This window comes from Oncorhynchus masou, unplaced genomic scaffold, assembly GCF_036934945.1.
Source record: "Oncorhynchus masou masou isolate Uvic2021 unplaced genomic scaffold, UVic_Omas_1.1 unplaced_scaffold_1648, whole genome shotgun sequence".
Taxonomy (NCBI): domain Eukaryota; kingdom Metazoa; phylum Chordata; class Actinopteri; order Salmoniformes; family Salmonidae; genus Oncorhynchus; species Oncorhynchus masou.
This window is the reverse complement of record NW_027006594.1, coordinates 101,649-119,772: the sequence shown is the minus strand read 5'-3', so window position 1 is coordinate 119,772 and position 18,124 is coordinate 101,649. Positions and strand designations below refer to the sequence as shown.

General features: G+C 48.5%; 1 pseudogene; it reads right to left on the bottom strand.

Moving 5' to 3' along the window:
• Positions 1-2,084: 2,084 nt before the first annotated feature.
• LOC135531566 (toll-like receptor 4) overlaps positions 2,085-18,124 on the bottom strand; it is a 31,216-nt pseudogene continuing 15,176 nt past the window's right edge.

The window sequence follows — 18,124 nt, the reverse complement described above, 5'->3', positions numbered from 1 at the left end:
AGGAACATGGTCTCATTAGCCAGAGGGGAGAAATGGAGAGGGAAATGGAGAGGAACATGGTCTCATTAGTCAGAGGGGAGAAATGGAGAGGAACATGGTCTCATTAGCCAGAGGGGAAAAATGGAGAGGAAAATGGAGAGGAACATGGTCTCATTAGTCAGAGGGGAGACATGGAGAGGGAAATGGAGAGTAACATGGTCTCATTAGTCAGAGGGGAGACATGGAGAGGGAAATGGAGAGTAACATGGTCTCATTAGTCAGAGGGGAGAAATGGAGAGGGAAATGGAGAGGAACGTGGTCTCTTTAGTCAGAGGGGAGAAATGGAGAGGAACATGGTCTCATTAGTCAGAAGGGAGACATGGAGAGGAACATGGAGAGGAACATGGTCTCCTTAGTCAGAGGGGAGACATAGAGAAGAACATGGAGAGGAACATGGTCTCATTAGTCAGAGGGGAGAAAGAAAATCAGTAACTAACAGAGCCTGGAGCGACACAGCACAGTTCAATCTGAAAGAAGGAGATGAAAGAACAGAAATTTTCTTGAAACAAATGAATGAAACAAAGCAGTAGATACACACACACACACACACACACACACACACACACACACACACACACACACACACACACACACACACACACACACAGAGAGAGAGAGAGAGAGAGGAGAAACACACACACACACACACAGGGAGAGGAGAAACACACACACAGAGGAGAAACACACACACACAGAGGAGAAACACACACACACACACACACACAGAGGAGATACACACACACACAGAGGAGAAACACACACACAGAGGAGAAACACACACACAGAGGAGAAACACACACACAGAGGAGAAACACAAACACACACAGAGATACACACACAAATGCTGCAGATGATGCAACCTACGAACGCAGGAAACATTGAGAACTGTTTGAAAATACTTCCACACGCACAATATGACATGTATCAATCAGCTGGTTGAGGAAGAAACAGACAGATCAGAGGACAGGTGGTTTGGTAGATGACATTCTAAAGGAATCCCCTGGCAACCAGGTGGGCTTTTTACAATTCTATCTGGCAACTTGCACTTGAAAATGTTCAATAAATATATACATAAGTCTCCCTCTCCATTTACAGTATAGAGCAGTATATCTCTAACCTCTCCACGAGGACCCCCAGACGTTCCACAGTTTGGTTGTAGCCCTGCGTGCGTATCAAGCGTCTCAGAGTAAAAGTGCTGATTTAGAATCAGTTTTGCATTTTACATAAGATTACATGGACAGGGCAGACCTGACCCTAGATCAGCACTCTGAGATGTTTCATACCTACGGCCCACAGGGCTCCAGGGTTCTAAATAAGACATTTCATTGGTAGAATTGGTGCATGACATTTAGGAGCACCAGAAAAGAATCATATATTGATTGAGATACAGCCTGTACTGGGACTAAATGTAGTCTAGCTACTGTTAGCACATGCTGTTGCCCATGAAACTAATATGTAGCACTGTAAACACATCCGTTTATTATAAAGGCTAAAATGTTGATACCACAGGAGGTTGGTGACACCTTAATTGGGGAGGACGGGCTAGTGGTAATAGCTGGAGAGGAATCAGTGGAACGGTATCAAATACATCAACATATGGTGTCCATGTGTCTGATGCCAATCCATTTGCTCTGTTCCAGACATTATAATGAACCATCCTCCACTAAGCAGCCTCCACTGGTTGGTAGGAATACCCGTCATTGAAATGACAAAGTCATGTGTGGAATATTAGGTTTATATATGATGTAAAATCACTATTTTCCTATTGAGATGCATTACACTGAACATTTGACAAACTCTTTCAAAATGTCAGGTTTGTGATGATGACATGCAAGAGATCAGTCATTCATACATTCCTTGATCTCCTGAAGAAGCCGTCCCCTTTCCTTTCTTTCTGTGCCCCCAAATCTTTGGATATACTGGTCAATTTACCAGGTTGTTAGCTAGCTATCCTATGAGGTAACGGGACTGAACAAAGTGTAAACAAATGGTTAACGACGCAAGTGTGTCAAAATGCGGTCCCGGCGATCCGCTATAGAAGATACATGTCTTGTTCGGTCCCGGCGATCCACTATAGAAGATACAGATGTTGTTCGGTCCCGGCGATCCACTATAGATGATACAGATGTTGTGAGGTCCCGGCGATCTGCTATAGAAGATACATGTCTTGTTCGGTCCCGGCGATCCGCTATAGAAGATACAGATGTTGTGTGGTCCCGGCGATCCGCTATAGAAGATACATGTCTTGTTCGGTCCCGGCGATCCGCTATAGAAGATACAGATGTTGTGCGGTCCCGGCGATCCGCTATAGAAGATACAGATGTTGTTCGGTCCCGGCGATCCGCTATAGAAGATACAGATGTTGTGCAGTCCCGGCGATCCGCTATAGAAGATACAGATGTTGTGCGGTCCCGGCGATCCGCTATAGAAGATACAGATGTTGTTCGGTCCCGGCGATCCACTATAGAAGATACAGATGTTGTTCGGTCCCGGCGATCCACTATAGAAGATACAGATGTTGTGCGGTCCCGGCGATCCGCTATAGAAGATACAGATGTTGTTCGGTCCCGGCGATCCACTATAGAAGATACAGATGTTGTGCGGTCCCGGCGATCCACTATAGAAGATACAGATGTTGTGCGGTCCCGGCGATCCGCTATAGAAGATACAGATGTTGTCCCGCGGTCCCGGCGATCCGCTATAGAATCCGCTATACAGATGTTGTGCGTCCCGGTCCCGAAGATACAGATGTTGTTCGGTCCCTATCCGCTATAGAAGATACAGATGTTGTGCGGTCCCGGCAATCCGCTATAGAAGATACAGATGTTGTTCCCCGGCGATCCGCTATAGAAGATACAGATGTTGTGTGGTCCCGGTCCCGGTCGATCCGCTATAGAAGATACAGATGTTGTGTGGTCCCGGTGATCCGCTATAGAAGATACAGATGTTGTGTGGTCCCGGCGATCCGCTATAGAAGATACAGATGTTGTGCGGTCCCGGCGATCCGCTATAGAAGATACAGATGTTGTGCTGGTAATATGGGTCAGATCATTTGACCTGGCTGGGATAGAAGCAAGACGTTTTCACTGTAGTAATGGTGCAACCAGGATGCTAACGGATCTGCACTCACTTGTTTCTCTAGGGCCCTCTGAAACAACGCTACAGCCAAGCCTTATCATTACAACAATCATTATCTGGGAGAGTTTTGTTCATAGTTGCACAGTGCTCCCATTGTTAAACTGCTGGTTGCATAGCAAAATATTGGTTGTACTTTAGAGTCCTGCTCCTACTCGAAGACACTTTATGAATACGCTCCTGAACTAAAGCACCTGATTCAACAAGTCAATGGCTTGGGGATTAGTTGACTAATCAGGAATAGATCAAGTGGAACGGCTAGGGGTCTAGAAGGCTAGGAGGTTATGAGGATAGGGGTCTAGGAGGCTAGGAGGTTAGGAGGCTAGAGTGTTGGGAGGCTAGAGTTTTGGGAGGCTGGGGGTTTGGGAGGCGAGGATGTTAGAGGTCTAGGAGGCTAGGGGTCTAGGAGGCTAGAAGGCTAGGGGGTTAGAAGGCTAGAAGGCTAGGGAGTTAGGAGGTTAGGAGGCTAGGTGGTTAGGAGGCTAGGAGGTTAGGAGGCTAGGGGGTTAGGAGGCTTGGGGGTTAGGAGGCTAGGGGGTTAGGAGGCTAGGGGGTTAGGAGGCTAGGGGGTTAGGAGGCTAGGATGTTACGGATCTAGGAGGCTATGGGGTCTAGGAGGCTAGAAGGCTAGGGGGTTAGAAGGCTAGAAGGCTAGGGAGCTAGGAGGTTAGGAGGCTAGGTGGTTAGGAGGCTAGGAGGTTAGGAGGCTAGGGGGTTAGGAGGCATGGGGTTAGGAGGCTAGGGGGTTAGGAGGCTAGGGGGTTAGGAGGCTTGGGGGTTAGGAGGCTAGGGGGTTAGGAGGCTAAGGTGGACATTTTTGTTTTTGTGCTTTTCTAATAACCAATTTCTATGTTCATGCAAGTGACTGACTGAACGAATCCTCACTATCAGTATCTGCAATTTGGCAGTACGCCCAGAACCTTGTTTAGAGAAATGATATCTCAGTTTTGAGGTCTCAGCTTAGAGAAGAAGCCTCGTGAGGTACTGGTCTATCACAAGCATGACCCAGTATTGGTCTTCACATGAATGAAGCAAACATTAATGATTAATGAATTATGAATAAACTAAATCATGCAAATATGACTTGTCTGCAGTATATAAGACAACTAAAGGGACTGCCCAGTGAGAGCTCACTTCAGACAGGTACTTTATGCATCTAAGTTTGACTGTGACCTCTCCAGCTTCATTTAAGATTGACTTCAAGTGTCTCTGTGTAACAATTTCTACAACAGGGGTTAGGAGGCTCGGAGGCCCAGGAAAAGTTTGGGAAACACTGGTATAGAGTTCAGAGTCCAGAGATTCTTTCAGAATTGTGCAGACAACATAAAGTCCCTCTGATAACTGTTGGTCTCTGACACACACACACACACGTACACACACTCTCCAATAGTCTTCACACACCGCATGTACACACACTCTCCAATAGTCACACACCGCATGTACACACACTCTCCAATAGTCTTCACACACATGTCCACACACTCTCCAATAGTCTTCACACACATGTCCACACACTCTCCAATAGTCTTCACACACATGTCCACACACTCTCCAATAGTCTTCACACATGCATGTACACACACTCTCCAATAGTCTTCACACATGCATGTACACACACTCTCCAATAGTCTTCACACACATGTACACACACTCTCCAATAGTCTTCACACACATGTACACACACTCTCCAATAGTCTTCACACACATGTCCACACACTCTCCAATAGTCTTCACACATGCATGTACACACACTCTCTAATAGTCTTCACACACACACATGTACTCACACACTCTCCAATAGTCTTCACACATGCATGTACACACACTCTCCAATCACACACACACATGTACACACACACTCTAATAGTCTTCACACATGCATGTACACACACTCTCCAATCACACACACACACACACGTACACACACACTCTAATAGTTTTCACACACACACATGTACACACACACTCTCCAATAGTCTTCACACGCATGTACACACACTCTCCAATAGTCTTCACACACATGTACACACACTCTCCAATAGTCTTCACACACATGTACACACACTCTCTAATAGTCTTCACACACATGTCCACACACTCTCCAATAGTCTTCACACACATGTACACACACTCTCCAATAGTCTTCACACACATGTACACACACTCTCCTATAGTCTTCACACACATGTACACACACTCTCCAATAGTCTTCACACACATGTCGCTAAGACTTCACTACTTCAGCAGCATGTTGATTCTCTTCTCGCTGACTGAACAACAACAACAAGCATCACCTACTGTCTAAGGAGATATATAAACAACTGACTAATGACTTGTTTAATGACTTTTTTCAATTAAGGAGGACTTCTCTCCTGATGTTTAGGTACAGCGGTGGTTCTCACAGGCACAGACGAAACTGAAGAAAGAGGGAGAGAGGGGGGGTAAAACAGAGAGGGCATGATAGAAGAGAAGGAGAGAGGGGGAGAAAGACAGAGAGGGCATGATAGAAGAGAAGGAGAGAGGGGGGGGTAAAACAGAGAGGGCATGATAGAAGAGAAGGAGAGAGGGGGAGAAAGACAGAATCAGAGAGGGACAGAAAGTGAGAAAGAGGGAGAGAGGGGGGGGTAAACAGAGAGGGCATGATAGAAGAGAAGGAGAGAGGGGGAGAAAGACAGAATCAGAGAGGGACAGAAAGTGAGAAAGAGAGAGAGAGAGAGGAACCCTGCTGTGTGTCAGATGAGAATCTAAAAAAGGAGAGTTGTGCAGCGTAGCAATCAAGTCGAGACACACACACCAACTCTACTCTTACTTTAGTTTCCTTTTCCTGTTTGCTATCGAGCGGTTCATCCACACTGCCATCTTCCCACTCAGACACACACATACTCACATTTCACTGACCAGCAAACTGACACACACACAAACACACATTCCCACTTCAACTCTGTGACACCCACTAATGATGATGCTGCATATGCATGTCTCATTTGAATGCTGACACACACCAGCAGAGTCGTCCAGCGTTTCTCAACCCCACGTCGGTCAGATAGATAGCGGACAAGAAAGCCTTCAGCTGTAATGTTAATACCAGTGGGCCTCCAGAGAGGGACAACATAGAATAAGGACAACAGAGATTGAGGAGAATTTGCTACAATGTTCCAGGAAAGGAGGGAATACACCAGTTATAGAGTTAACCTAATCATAAGAGATAACCTAAACACCATAATTAACCTGAACCTAAGATTTAAAACGTACATTTCTTCATGTTTTTTGAAGAACATTGCTAAGAAATGCCTCAAATGACATCGTACTAATTTCTTACCTGATCATAATCCACAAAACATTAGTTGCAAGGATATTGCTAATGTTTTAGCTATTGTTGTCAACCTTGCCAACGACAACCAAATGTAATACAGGAAATTGAACAAACAGCAACATTTGGCCTGGATAGGCGAGGTTAAAAGGTCACTCTTGTTCATTTCTACTCCATAGATTATATGGGTATGTAATTGCAATTGGAGCTATACATCTCTCCTCTTCTCTTTCCAACTGTCATCAAGTTCTTCTCGACAATCATCATTTTGCTCATCAGCCACCCTGACATTTTAGTAAAGTCATTCTAAAATTGGTACAGAGGGCAAACCACACGCACGCAGACAGACTGAGCGAGAGAGATGGAGAAAGAGATACCCTGGTGTGAGTTTACACAACAAGTGGTGAAACACTCTCACACTGCATTCCTGTTCTGGCTGTGGAGTTTGGACGGACGGACGGACGGACGGACGGACGGACGGACGGACGGACGGACGGACGGACGGACGGACGGACGGACGGACGGACGGACGGACGGACGGTCGGGCGGGCGGACGGACGGACGGACGGACGGACGGACGGACGGACGGACGGACGGACGGACGGACGGACGGACGGACGGACGGACGGACGGACGGACGGACGGACGGACGGACGGACGGACGGACGGACGGACGGACGGACGGACGGACGGACGGACGGACGGACGGACGGACGGACGGACAGACAGACAGACAGACAGACAGACAGACAGACAGACAGACAGACAGACAGACAGACAGACAGACAGACAGACAGACAGACAGACAGACAGACAGACAGACAGACAGACAGACAGACAGACAGACAGACAGACAGACAGACAGACAGACAGACAGACAGACAGACAGACAGACAGACAGACAGACAGACAGACAGACAGACAGACAGACAGACAGACAGACAGACAGACAGACAGACAGACAGACAGACAGACAGACAGACAGACAGACAGACAGACAGACAGACAGACAGACAGACAGACAGACAGACAGACAGACAGACAGACAGACAGACAGACAGACAGACAGACAGACAGACAGCGCACATGGAGCATGGAGAGAGAGAGAAAACAGAGAGAAAAAGAGAGAAAACAGAGAGAGAGAAAGATAGAGAAAGAGAGCGAGAGAGAGCGAGAGCACATGGATTCACATGAATTCAAAGAATGTTCTGAATCTGTTCTCTCTCAGGACTGAATGACAGCAGTCAAAGAAAAAATATCTGCAATCGGAGGCCTTACACACACAGAGAGAGAGAGAAACACAGCCAACCAGACTCCAATCAGAGGCCTTACACACACACAGAGAGAGAGAGAAACACAGCCAAACAGACTCCAATCAGAGGCCTTACACACACAGAGAGAGAGAGAGAAACACAGCCAACCAGACTCCAATCAGAGGCCTTACACACACAGAGAGAGAGAAACACAGCCAACCAGACTCCAATCAGATGCCTTACACACACAGAGAGAGAGAGAGAGAGAGAGAGAAACACAGCCAACCAGACTCCAATCAGAGGCCTTACACACACACAGAGAGAGAGAGAGAAACACAGCCAACCAGACTCCAATCAGAGGCCTTACACACACAGAGAGAGAGAGAGAAACACAGCCAACCAGACTCCAATCAGAGGCCTTACACACACAGAGAGAGAGAGAAACACAGCCAACCAGACTCCAATCAGAGGCCTTACACACACTGAGAGAGAGAGAGAAACACAGCCAACCAGACTCCAATCAGAGGCCTTACACACACACACAGAGAGAGAAACACAGCCAACCAGACTCCAATCAGAGGCCTTACAAACAGAGAGAGAGAGAGAGAAACACAGCCAACCAGACTCCAATCAGAGGCCTTACACACACAGAGAGAGAGAGAAACACAGCCAACCAGACTCAAATCAGAGGCCTTACACACACTGAGAGAGAGAGAGAAACACAGCAAACCAGACTCAAATCAGAGGCCTTACACACACACAGAGAGAGAGAGAAACACAGCCAACCAGACTCAAATCAGAGGCCTTACACACACTGAGAGAGAGAGAGAAACACAGCAAACCAGACTCCAATCAGAGGCCTTACACACACAGAGAGAGAGAGACACAGCCAACCAGACTCCAAACAGAGGCCTTACACACACAGAGAGAGAGAAACACAGCCAACTAGACTCCAATCAGAAGCCTTACACACACAGAGAGAGAGAAACACAGCCAACCAGACTCCAATCAGAGGCCTTACACACACACAGAGAGAGAGAGAAACACAGCCAACCAGACTCCAATCAGAGGCCTTACACACACAGAGAGAGAGAGAGAAACACAGCCAACCAGACTCCAATCAGAGGCCTTACACACACAGAGAGAGAGAAACACAGCCAACTAGACTCCAATCAGAAGCCTTACACACACAGAGAGAGAGAAACACAGCCAACCAGACTCCAATCAGAGGCCTTACACACACACAGAGAGAGAGAAACACAGCCAACCAGACTCCAATCAGAGGCCTTACACACACAGAGAGAGAGAGAGAAACACAGCCAACCAGACTCCAATCAGAGGCCTTACACACACAGAGAGAGAGAAACACAGCCAACCAGACTCCAATCAGATGCCTTACACACACTGAGAGAGAGAGAGAGAGAGAGAGAGAGAGAGAAACACAGCCAACCAGACTCCAATCAGAGGCCTTACACACACACAGAGAGAGAGAGAGAAACACAGCCAACCAGACTCCAATCAGAGGCCTTACACACACAGAGAGAGAGAGAAACACAGCCAACCAGACTCCAATCAGAGGCCTTACACACACAGAGAGAGAGAGAAACACAGCCAACCAGACTCCAATCAGAGGCCTTACACACACAGAGAGAGAGAGAAACACAGCCAACCAGACTCAAATCAGAGGCCTTACACACACTGAGAGAGAGAGAGAAACACAGCAAACCAGACTCCAATCAGAGGCCTTACACACACACAGAGAGAGAGAGAAACACAGCCAACCAGACTCAAATCAGAGGCCTTACACACACTGAGAGAGAGAGAGAAACACAGCAAACCAGACTCCAATCAGAGGCCTTACACACACAGAGAGAGAGAGACACAGCCAACCAGACTCCAAACAGAGGCCTTACACACACAGAGAGATTCCGGTTGGAGCGAGCGGCCGCATCTACACTTCGGTCCGCAGGTAGTATAACTTTTTATAACTTTTCATTACATTTCGTTATAGTACAACGGTTTGATTTGTCTAATCTTAGCAATTTCTTCTTAGCCAGCTACATAGCCGTCTTTGTCTCAACGACAATTGCATAATTATCGTATTTCGTCGTCCTAACGTATCTGCCCAGCAGCTAGCTAAGCAGCTAGCTAACATCCACTGTCCACTAGCACTGTAGAAACTATTACACTCAACTGAACGACTCGATTAGCGTAGTGTCAGCTAGCTACATAGTTGTCTTTGTATCCAAGATAATTGTGCAGTTTAGAGTGTGTAGACTTAGAGTGATTATCTTAATTTACCAAGGTTAGCTAGCCAGCTATTTGTCGTCCTTAACGTAGGAAATGCTGCTAGCTAGCTAGCCAACAGCTAGCCAACCTCTACCGAATTGAACTCCAACTACCCGGTCAACATTCCGCGTCGTTCCACAGGTAGTATCACATTTTCATTTCACTTCATTACAGTACAACGGTTTGATTTGTTTGATCGTAGCTAGCCAGCTACATAGCCGTCTTTGTATCTAAGACAATTGTGTAGTCTAGAGCGATTTTCTAGGTTAGCTGGCCAGCTATTGTCGTTCTTCTAACGTAGCTAGCCAGCTAGCCCCCGAATAGCAGCACTGTAGTAACTATTACAGTACAACGGTTTGTTTTGTTTGATCGTAGCTAGCTAGCTACATAGCCGTCTTTGTATCTAAGACAATTGTGTAGCCTAGAGCGATTTTCTAGGTTAGCTGGCCAGCTATTGTCGTTCTTCTAACGTAGCTAGCCAGCTAGCCCCCGAATAGCAGCACTGTAGTAACTATTACAGTACAACGGTTTGTTTTGTTTGATCGTAGCTAGCTAGCTACATAGCCGTCTTTGTATCTAAGACAATTGTGTAGCCTAGAGCGATTTTCTAGGTTAGCCAGCCAGCTATTGTCGTTCTTTTAAAGTAACGGAACGCAATCAACCTTGCTAGCTAGCCAGCTAGCCCCCGAATAGCAGCACTGTAGAAACTATTACACTCGACGGAACGACTTGATTAGTGTAGTGTCAACATCGCAGCCACTACCAGCTAGCCTACTCCAGCAGTACTGTTTCATTTCAATCATTTTAGTCAATAAGATTCTTGCTACGTAAGCTTAACTTTCTGAACATTCGAGACGTGTAGTCCACTTGTCATTCCAATCTCCTTTGCATTAGCGTAGCCTCTTCTGTACCCTGTTAACTATGTGTCTATCTATCCCTGTTCTCTCCTCTCTGCACAGACCATACAAACGCTCCACACCGCGTGGCCGCGGCCACCCTAATCTGGTGGTCCCAGCGCGCACGACCCACGTGGAGTTCCTGGTCTCCGGTAGCCTCTGGAACTGCCGATCTGTGGCCAACAAGGCAGAGTTCATCTCAGCCTATGCCTCCCTCCAGTCCCTCGACTTCCTGGCACTGACGGAAACATGGATCACCACAGATAACACTGCTACTCCTACTGCTCTCTCTTCGTCCGCCCACGTGTTCTCGCACACCCCGAGAGCTTCTGGTCAGCGGGGTGGTGGCACCGGGATCCTCATCTCTCCCAAGTGGTCATTCTCTCTCTCTCCCCTTACCCATCTATCTATCGCCTCCTTTGAATTCCATGCTGTCACAGTTACCAGCCCTTTCAAGCTTAACATTCTTATCATTTATCGCCCTCCAGGTTCCCTCGGAGAGTTCATCAATGAGCTTGATGCCTTGATAAGCTCCTTTCCTGAGGACGGCTCACCTCTCACAGTCCTGGGCGACTTTAACCTCCCCACGTCTACCTTTGACTCATTCCTCTCTGCCTCCTTCTTTCCACTCCTCTCCTCTTTTGAACTCACCCTCTCACCTTCCCCCCCTACTCACAAGGCAGGCAATACGCTTGACCTCATCTTTACTAGATGCTGTTCTTCCACTAACCTCACTGCAACTCCCCTCCAAGTCTCCGACCACTACCTTGTATCCTTTTCCCTCTCGCTCTCATCCAACACTTCCCACACTGCCCCTACTCGGATGGTATCGCGCCGTCCCAACCTTCGCTCTCTCTCCCCCGCTACTCTTTCCTCTTCCATCCTTTCATCTCTTCCCTCTGCTCATACCTTCTCCAACCTTTCTCCTGACTCTGCCTCCTCAACCCTCCTCTCTTCCCTTTCTGCATCCTTTGACTCTCTATGTCCCCTATCCTCCAGGCCGGCTCGGTCCTCCCCTCCCGCTCCGTGGCTCGATGACTCATTGCGAGCTCACAGAACAGAGCTCCGGGCAGCCGAGCGGAAATGGAGGAAAACTCGCCTCCCTGCGGACCTGGCATCCTTTCACTCCCTCCTCTCTACATTTTCCTCCGCTGTCTCTGCTGCTAAAGCCACTTTCTACCACTCTAAATTCCAAGCATCTGCCTCTAACCCTAGGAAGCTCTTTGCCACCTTCTCCTCCCTCCTGAATCCTCCTCCCCTCCCCCCTCCTCCCTCTCTGCAGATGACTTCGTCAACCATTTTGAAAAGAAGGTCGACGACATCCGATCCTCGTTTGCTAAGTCAAACGACACCGCTGGTTCTGCTCACACTGCCCTACCCTGTGCTCTGACCTCTTTCTCCCCTCTCTCTCCAGATGAAATCTCGCTTCTTGTGACGGCCGGCCGCCCAACAACCTGCCCGCTCGACCCTATCCCCTCCTCTCTCCTCCAGACCATTTCCGGGGACCTTCTCCCTTACCTCACCTCGCTCATCAACTCATCCCTGACCGCTGGCTACGTCCCTTCCGTCTTCAAGAGAGCGAGAGTTGCACCCCTTCTGAAGAAACCTACACTCGATCCCTCCGATGTCAACAACTACAGACCAGTATCCCTTCTTTCTTTTCTCTCCAAAACTCTTGAACGTGCCGTCCTTGGCCAGCTCTCCCGCTATCTCTCTCAGAATGACCTTCTTGATCCAAATCAGTCAGGTTTCAAGACTAGTCATTCAACTGAGACTGCTCTTCTCTGCATCACGGAGGCGCTCCGCACTGCTAAAGCTAACTCTCTCTCCTCTGCTCTCATCCTTCTAGACCTATCGGCTGCCTTCGATACTGTGAACCATCAGATCCTCCTCTCCACCCTCTCCGAGTTGGGCATCTCCGGCGCGGCCCACGCTTGATTGCGTCCTACCTGACAGGTCGCTCCTACCAGGTGGCGTGGCGAGAATCTGTCTCCTCGCCACGCGCTCTCACCACTGGTGTCCCCCAGGGCTCTGTTCTAGGCCCTCTCCTATTCTCGCTATACACCAAGTCACTTGGCTCTGTCATAACCTCACATGGTCTCTCCTATCATTGCTATGCAGACGACACACAATTAATCTTCTCCTTTCCCCCTTCTGATGACCAGGTGGCGAATCGCATCTCTGCATGTCTGGCAGACATATCAGTGTGGATGACGGATCACCACCTCAAGCTGAACCTCGGCAAGACGGAGCTGCTCTTCCTCCCGGGGAAGGACTGCCCGTTCCATGATCTCGCCATCACGGTTGACAACTCCATTGTGTCCTCCTCCCAGAGCGCTAAGAACCTTGGCGTGATCCTGGACAACACCCTGTCGTTCTCAACCAACATCATGGCGGTGGCCCGTTCCTGTAGGTTCATGCTCTACAACATCCGCAGAGTACGAGCCTGCCTCACACAGGAAGCGGCGCAGGTCCTAATCCAGGCACTTGTCATCTCCCGTCTGGATTACTGCAACTCGCTGCTGGCTGGGCTCCCTGCCTGTGCCATTAAACCCCTACAACTCATCCAGAACGCCGCAGCCCGTCTGGTGTTCAACCTTCCCAAGTTCTCTCACGTCACCCCGCTCCTCCGCTCTCTCCACTGGCTTCCAGTTGAAGCTCGCATCCGCTACAAGACCATGGTGCTTGCCTACGGAGCTGTGAGGGGAACGGCACCGCAGTACCTCCAGGCTCTGATCAGGCCCTACACCCAAGCAAGGGCACTGCGTTCATCCACCTCTGGCCTGCTCGCCTCCCTACCATTGAGGAAGTACAGTTCCCGCTCAGCCCAGTCAAAACTGTTCGCTGCTCTGGCCCCCAATGGTGGAACAAACTCCCTCACGACGCCAGGACAGCGGAGTCAATCACCACCTTCCGGAGACACCTGAAACCCCACCTCTTCAAGGAATACCTAGGATAGGATAAGTAATCCTTCTCACCACCCCCCCTTAATGATTTAGATGCACTATTGTAAAGTGGCTGTTCCACTGGATGTCAGAAGGTGAATTCACCAATTTGTAAGTCGCTCTGGATAAGAGCGTCTGCTAAATGACTTAAATGTAAAATGTAAATGTAGAGAGAGAGAAACACAGCCAACTAGACTCCAATCAGAAGCCTTACACACACAGAGAGAGAGAAACACAGCCAACCAGACTCCAATCAGAGGCCTTACACACACACAGAGAGAGAGAAACACAGCCAACCAGACTCCAATCAGAGGCCTTACACACACAGAGAGAGAGAGAAACACAGCCAACCAGACTCCAATCAGAGGCCTTACACACACAGAGAGAGAGAAACACAGCCAACCAGACTCCAATCAGATGCCTTACACACACTGAGAGAGAGAGAGAGAGAGAGAGAGAGAGAGAGAGGGAGAGAGAAACACAGCCAACCAGACTCCAATCAGAGGCCTTACACACACACAGAGAGAGAGAGAAAACACAGCCAACCAGACTCCAATCAGAGGCCTTACACACACAGAGAGAGAGAGAGAAACACAGCCAACCAGACTCCAATCAGAGGCCTTACACACACAGAGAGAGAGAAACACAGCCAACCAGACTCCAATCAGAGGCCTTACACACACAGAGAGAGAGAGAGAAACACAGCCAACCAGACTCCAATCAGAGGCCTTACACACACACACAGAGAGAGAAACACAGCCAACCAGACTCCAATCAGAGGCCTTACAAACACAGAGAGAGAGAGAGAAACACAGCCAACCAGACTCCAATCAGAGGCCTTACACACACAGAGAGAGAGAGAGAAACACAGCCAACCAGACTCCAATCAGAGGCCTTACACACACAGAGAGAGAGAGAAACACAGCCAACCAGACTCAAATCAGAGGCCTTACACACACTGAGAGAGAGAGAGAAACACAGCAAACCAGACTCCAATCAGAGGCCTTACACACACAGAGAGAGAGAGAGACACAGCAAACCAGACTCCAAACAGAGGCCTTACACACACAGAGAGAGAGAAACACAGCCAACTAGACTCCAATCAGAGGCCTTACACACACAGAGAGAGAGAAACACAGCCAACCAGACTCCAATCAGAGGCCTTACACACACAGAGAGAGAGAGAGAAACACAGCCAACCAGACTCCAATCAGAGGCCTTACACACACAGAGAGAGAGAAACACAGCCAACCAGACTCCAATCAGAGGCCTTACACACAGAGAGAGAGAGAGAGAAACACAGCCAACCAGACTCCAATCAGAGGCCTTACACACACAGAGAGAGAGAAACACAGCCAACCAGACTCCAGTCAGAGGCCTTACACACACACACAGAGAGAGAAACACAGCCAACCAGACTCCAATCAGAGGCCTTACACACAGAGAGAGAGAGAAACACAGCCAACCAGACTCCAATCAGAGGCCTTACACACACAGAGAGAGAGAGAAACACAGCCAACCAGACTCCAATCAGAGGCCTTACACACACACAGAGAGAGAAACACAGCCAACCAGACTCCAATCAGAAGCCTTACACACACAGAGAGAGAGAGAAACACAGCCAATCAGACTCCAATCAGAGGCCTTACACACACAGAGAGAGAGAGAAACACAGCCAATCAGACTCCAATCAGAGGCCTTACACACACAGAGAGAGAGAGAGAAACACAGCCAACCAGACTCCAATCAGAGGCCTTACATACACAGAGAGAGAGAAACACAGCCAACTAGACTCCAATCAGAGGCCTTACACACACAGAGGGAGAGAGAAACACAGCCGATCAGACTCCAATCAGAGGCGTTACACACACAGAGAGAGAGAAACACAGCCAATCAGACTCCAATCAGAGGCCTTACACACACAGAGAGAGAGAGAAACACAGCCAACCAGACTCCAATCAGAGGCCTTACATACACAGAGAGAGAAACACAGCCAAACAGACTCCAATCAGAGGCCTTACACACACAGAGAGAGAGAAAACACAGCCAACCAGACTCCAATCAGAGGCCTTACACACACACAGAGAGAGAAACACAGCCAACCAGACTCCAATCAGAGGCCTTACACACACTGAGAGAGAGAGAGAAACACAGCCAACCAGACTCCAATCAGAGGCCTTACACACACAGAGAGAGAGAGAAACACAGCCAACCAGACTCCAATCAGAGGCCTTACACACACACAGAGAGAGAAACACAGCCAACCAGACTCCAATCAGAGGCCTTACACACACAGAGAGAGAGAGAAACACAGCCAACCAGACTCCAATCAGAGGCCTTACACACACAGAGAGAGAGAGAAACACAGCCGACCAGACTCAAATCAGAGGCCTTACACACACTGAGAGAGAGAGAAACACAGCAAACCAGACTCCAATCAGAGGCCTTACACACACACAGAGAGAGAGAGAAACACAGCCAACCAGACTCCAATCAGAGGCCTTACACACACACACACACACACAGAGAGAAACACAGCCAACCAGACTCCAATCAGAGGCCTTACACACAGAGAGAGAGAGAGAAACACAGCCAACCAGACTCAAATCAGAGGCCTTACACACACACACACACAGAGAGAAACACAGCCAACCAGACTCCAATCAGAGGCCTTACACACAGAGAGAGAGAGAAACACAGCCAACCAGACTCCAATCAGAGGCCTTACACACACACACAGAGAGAGAGAGAAACACAGCCAACCAGACTCCAATCAGAGGCCTTACACACACACAGAGAGAGAAACACATCCAACCAGACTCCAATCAGAGGCCTTACACACACACACAGAGAGAGAGAGAAACACAGCCAACCAGACTCCAATCAGAGGCCTTACACACACAGAGAGAGAGAGAAACACAGCCAATCAGACTCCAATCAGAGGCCTTACACACACAGAGAGAGAGAGAAACACAGCCAACCAGACTCCAATCAGAGGCCTTACACACACAGAGAGAGAGAAACACAGCCAACCAGACTCCAATCAGAGGCCTTACACACACAGAGAGAGAGAGAGAAACACAGCCAACCAGACTCCAATCAGAGGCCTTACACACACAGAGAGAGAGAGAAACACAGCCAACCAGACTCCAATCAAATGACACATGTGGTTCCAAAGGCCAGTAATATGCCATCGAAGCAGAACTGTCCTCCCATCAACAGACCCAACTCCAACACAGCGAAGCTCATCTTCAGAGGAATCTAACTCATATTGGCCTTGATTGAAATCTTATTGAATTAAATAATGATATATTTTAATGAAAATATTTCTCCTTATGCATTTATACTCAGTCAAAATATCTGAATGTGTTGCAACTTAGCGAGTCAGTGGAGATACACCTTGAAGGGCCAGAGCCGACAGAACGGCATTGAAAAACAACCTCATATATTAGAGTGCCTTGATAGATGGGAAAAAATTGACAGAAATTATGCATCCGTCTTTTTCTATCCGCTGCACTCACAAACAATCCCTGTTGCATGGTGGGAAGTAGCGAGACTACACATAAATAACAAGGTTGTCTGATAAATGGGAGCTGACACACGGCCGAGCAGCGCTGACGCATCGCGTTGATAATTTTTCCCGAAAGCTCAATCTGGGATTTTAACAAAGTTCACCTCATTTGCATGTGCCATGCATCAACGAGCCACGGAGAGCACACAAATGTAAACAGGGGCCGTGTCCAAATCTCTGCTATTTGCAAGTCAGATGCAAGACAAGGTATTGCACACAGACACACACACACATTAATTTCCCCTCACACTCACACTTCCATTTGCAAGTCTGACGCCTGGCTTCTTCGCCTGGCCTGGCGCAGTATTAAATAGTTGGTGAGACAGAGCTGCCCTGTCATTTACCCAAGATGGAAAATGGTCTGTAGCACATTCATCTGCCTGTGATGTCTCCCTACCAGACAGCTGATCTCTACAGCCCTGGTATGTCTCCCTACCAGACAGCTGATCTCTACAGCCCTGGTATGTCTCCCTACCAGACAGCTGATCTCTACAGCCCTGGTATGTCTCCCTACCAGACAGCTGATCTCTACAGCCCTGGTATGTCTCCCTACCAGACAGCTGATCTCTACAGCCCTGGTATGTCTCCCTACCAGACAGCTGATCTCTACAGCCCTGGTATGTCTCCCTACCAGACAGCTGATCTCTACAGCCCTGGTATTTCTCCCTACCAGACAGCTGATCTCT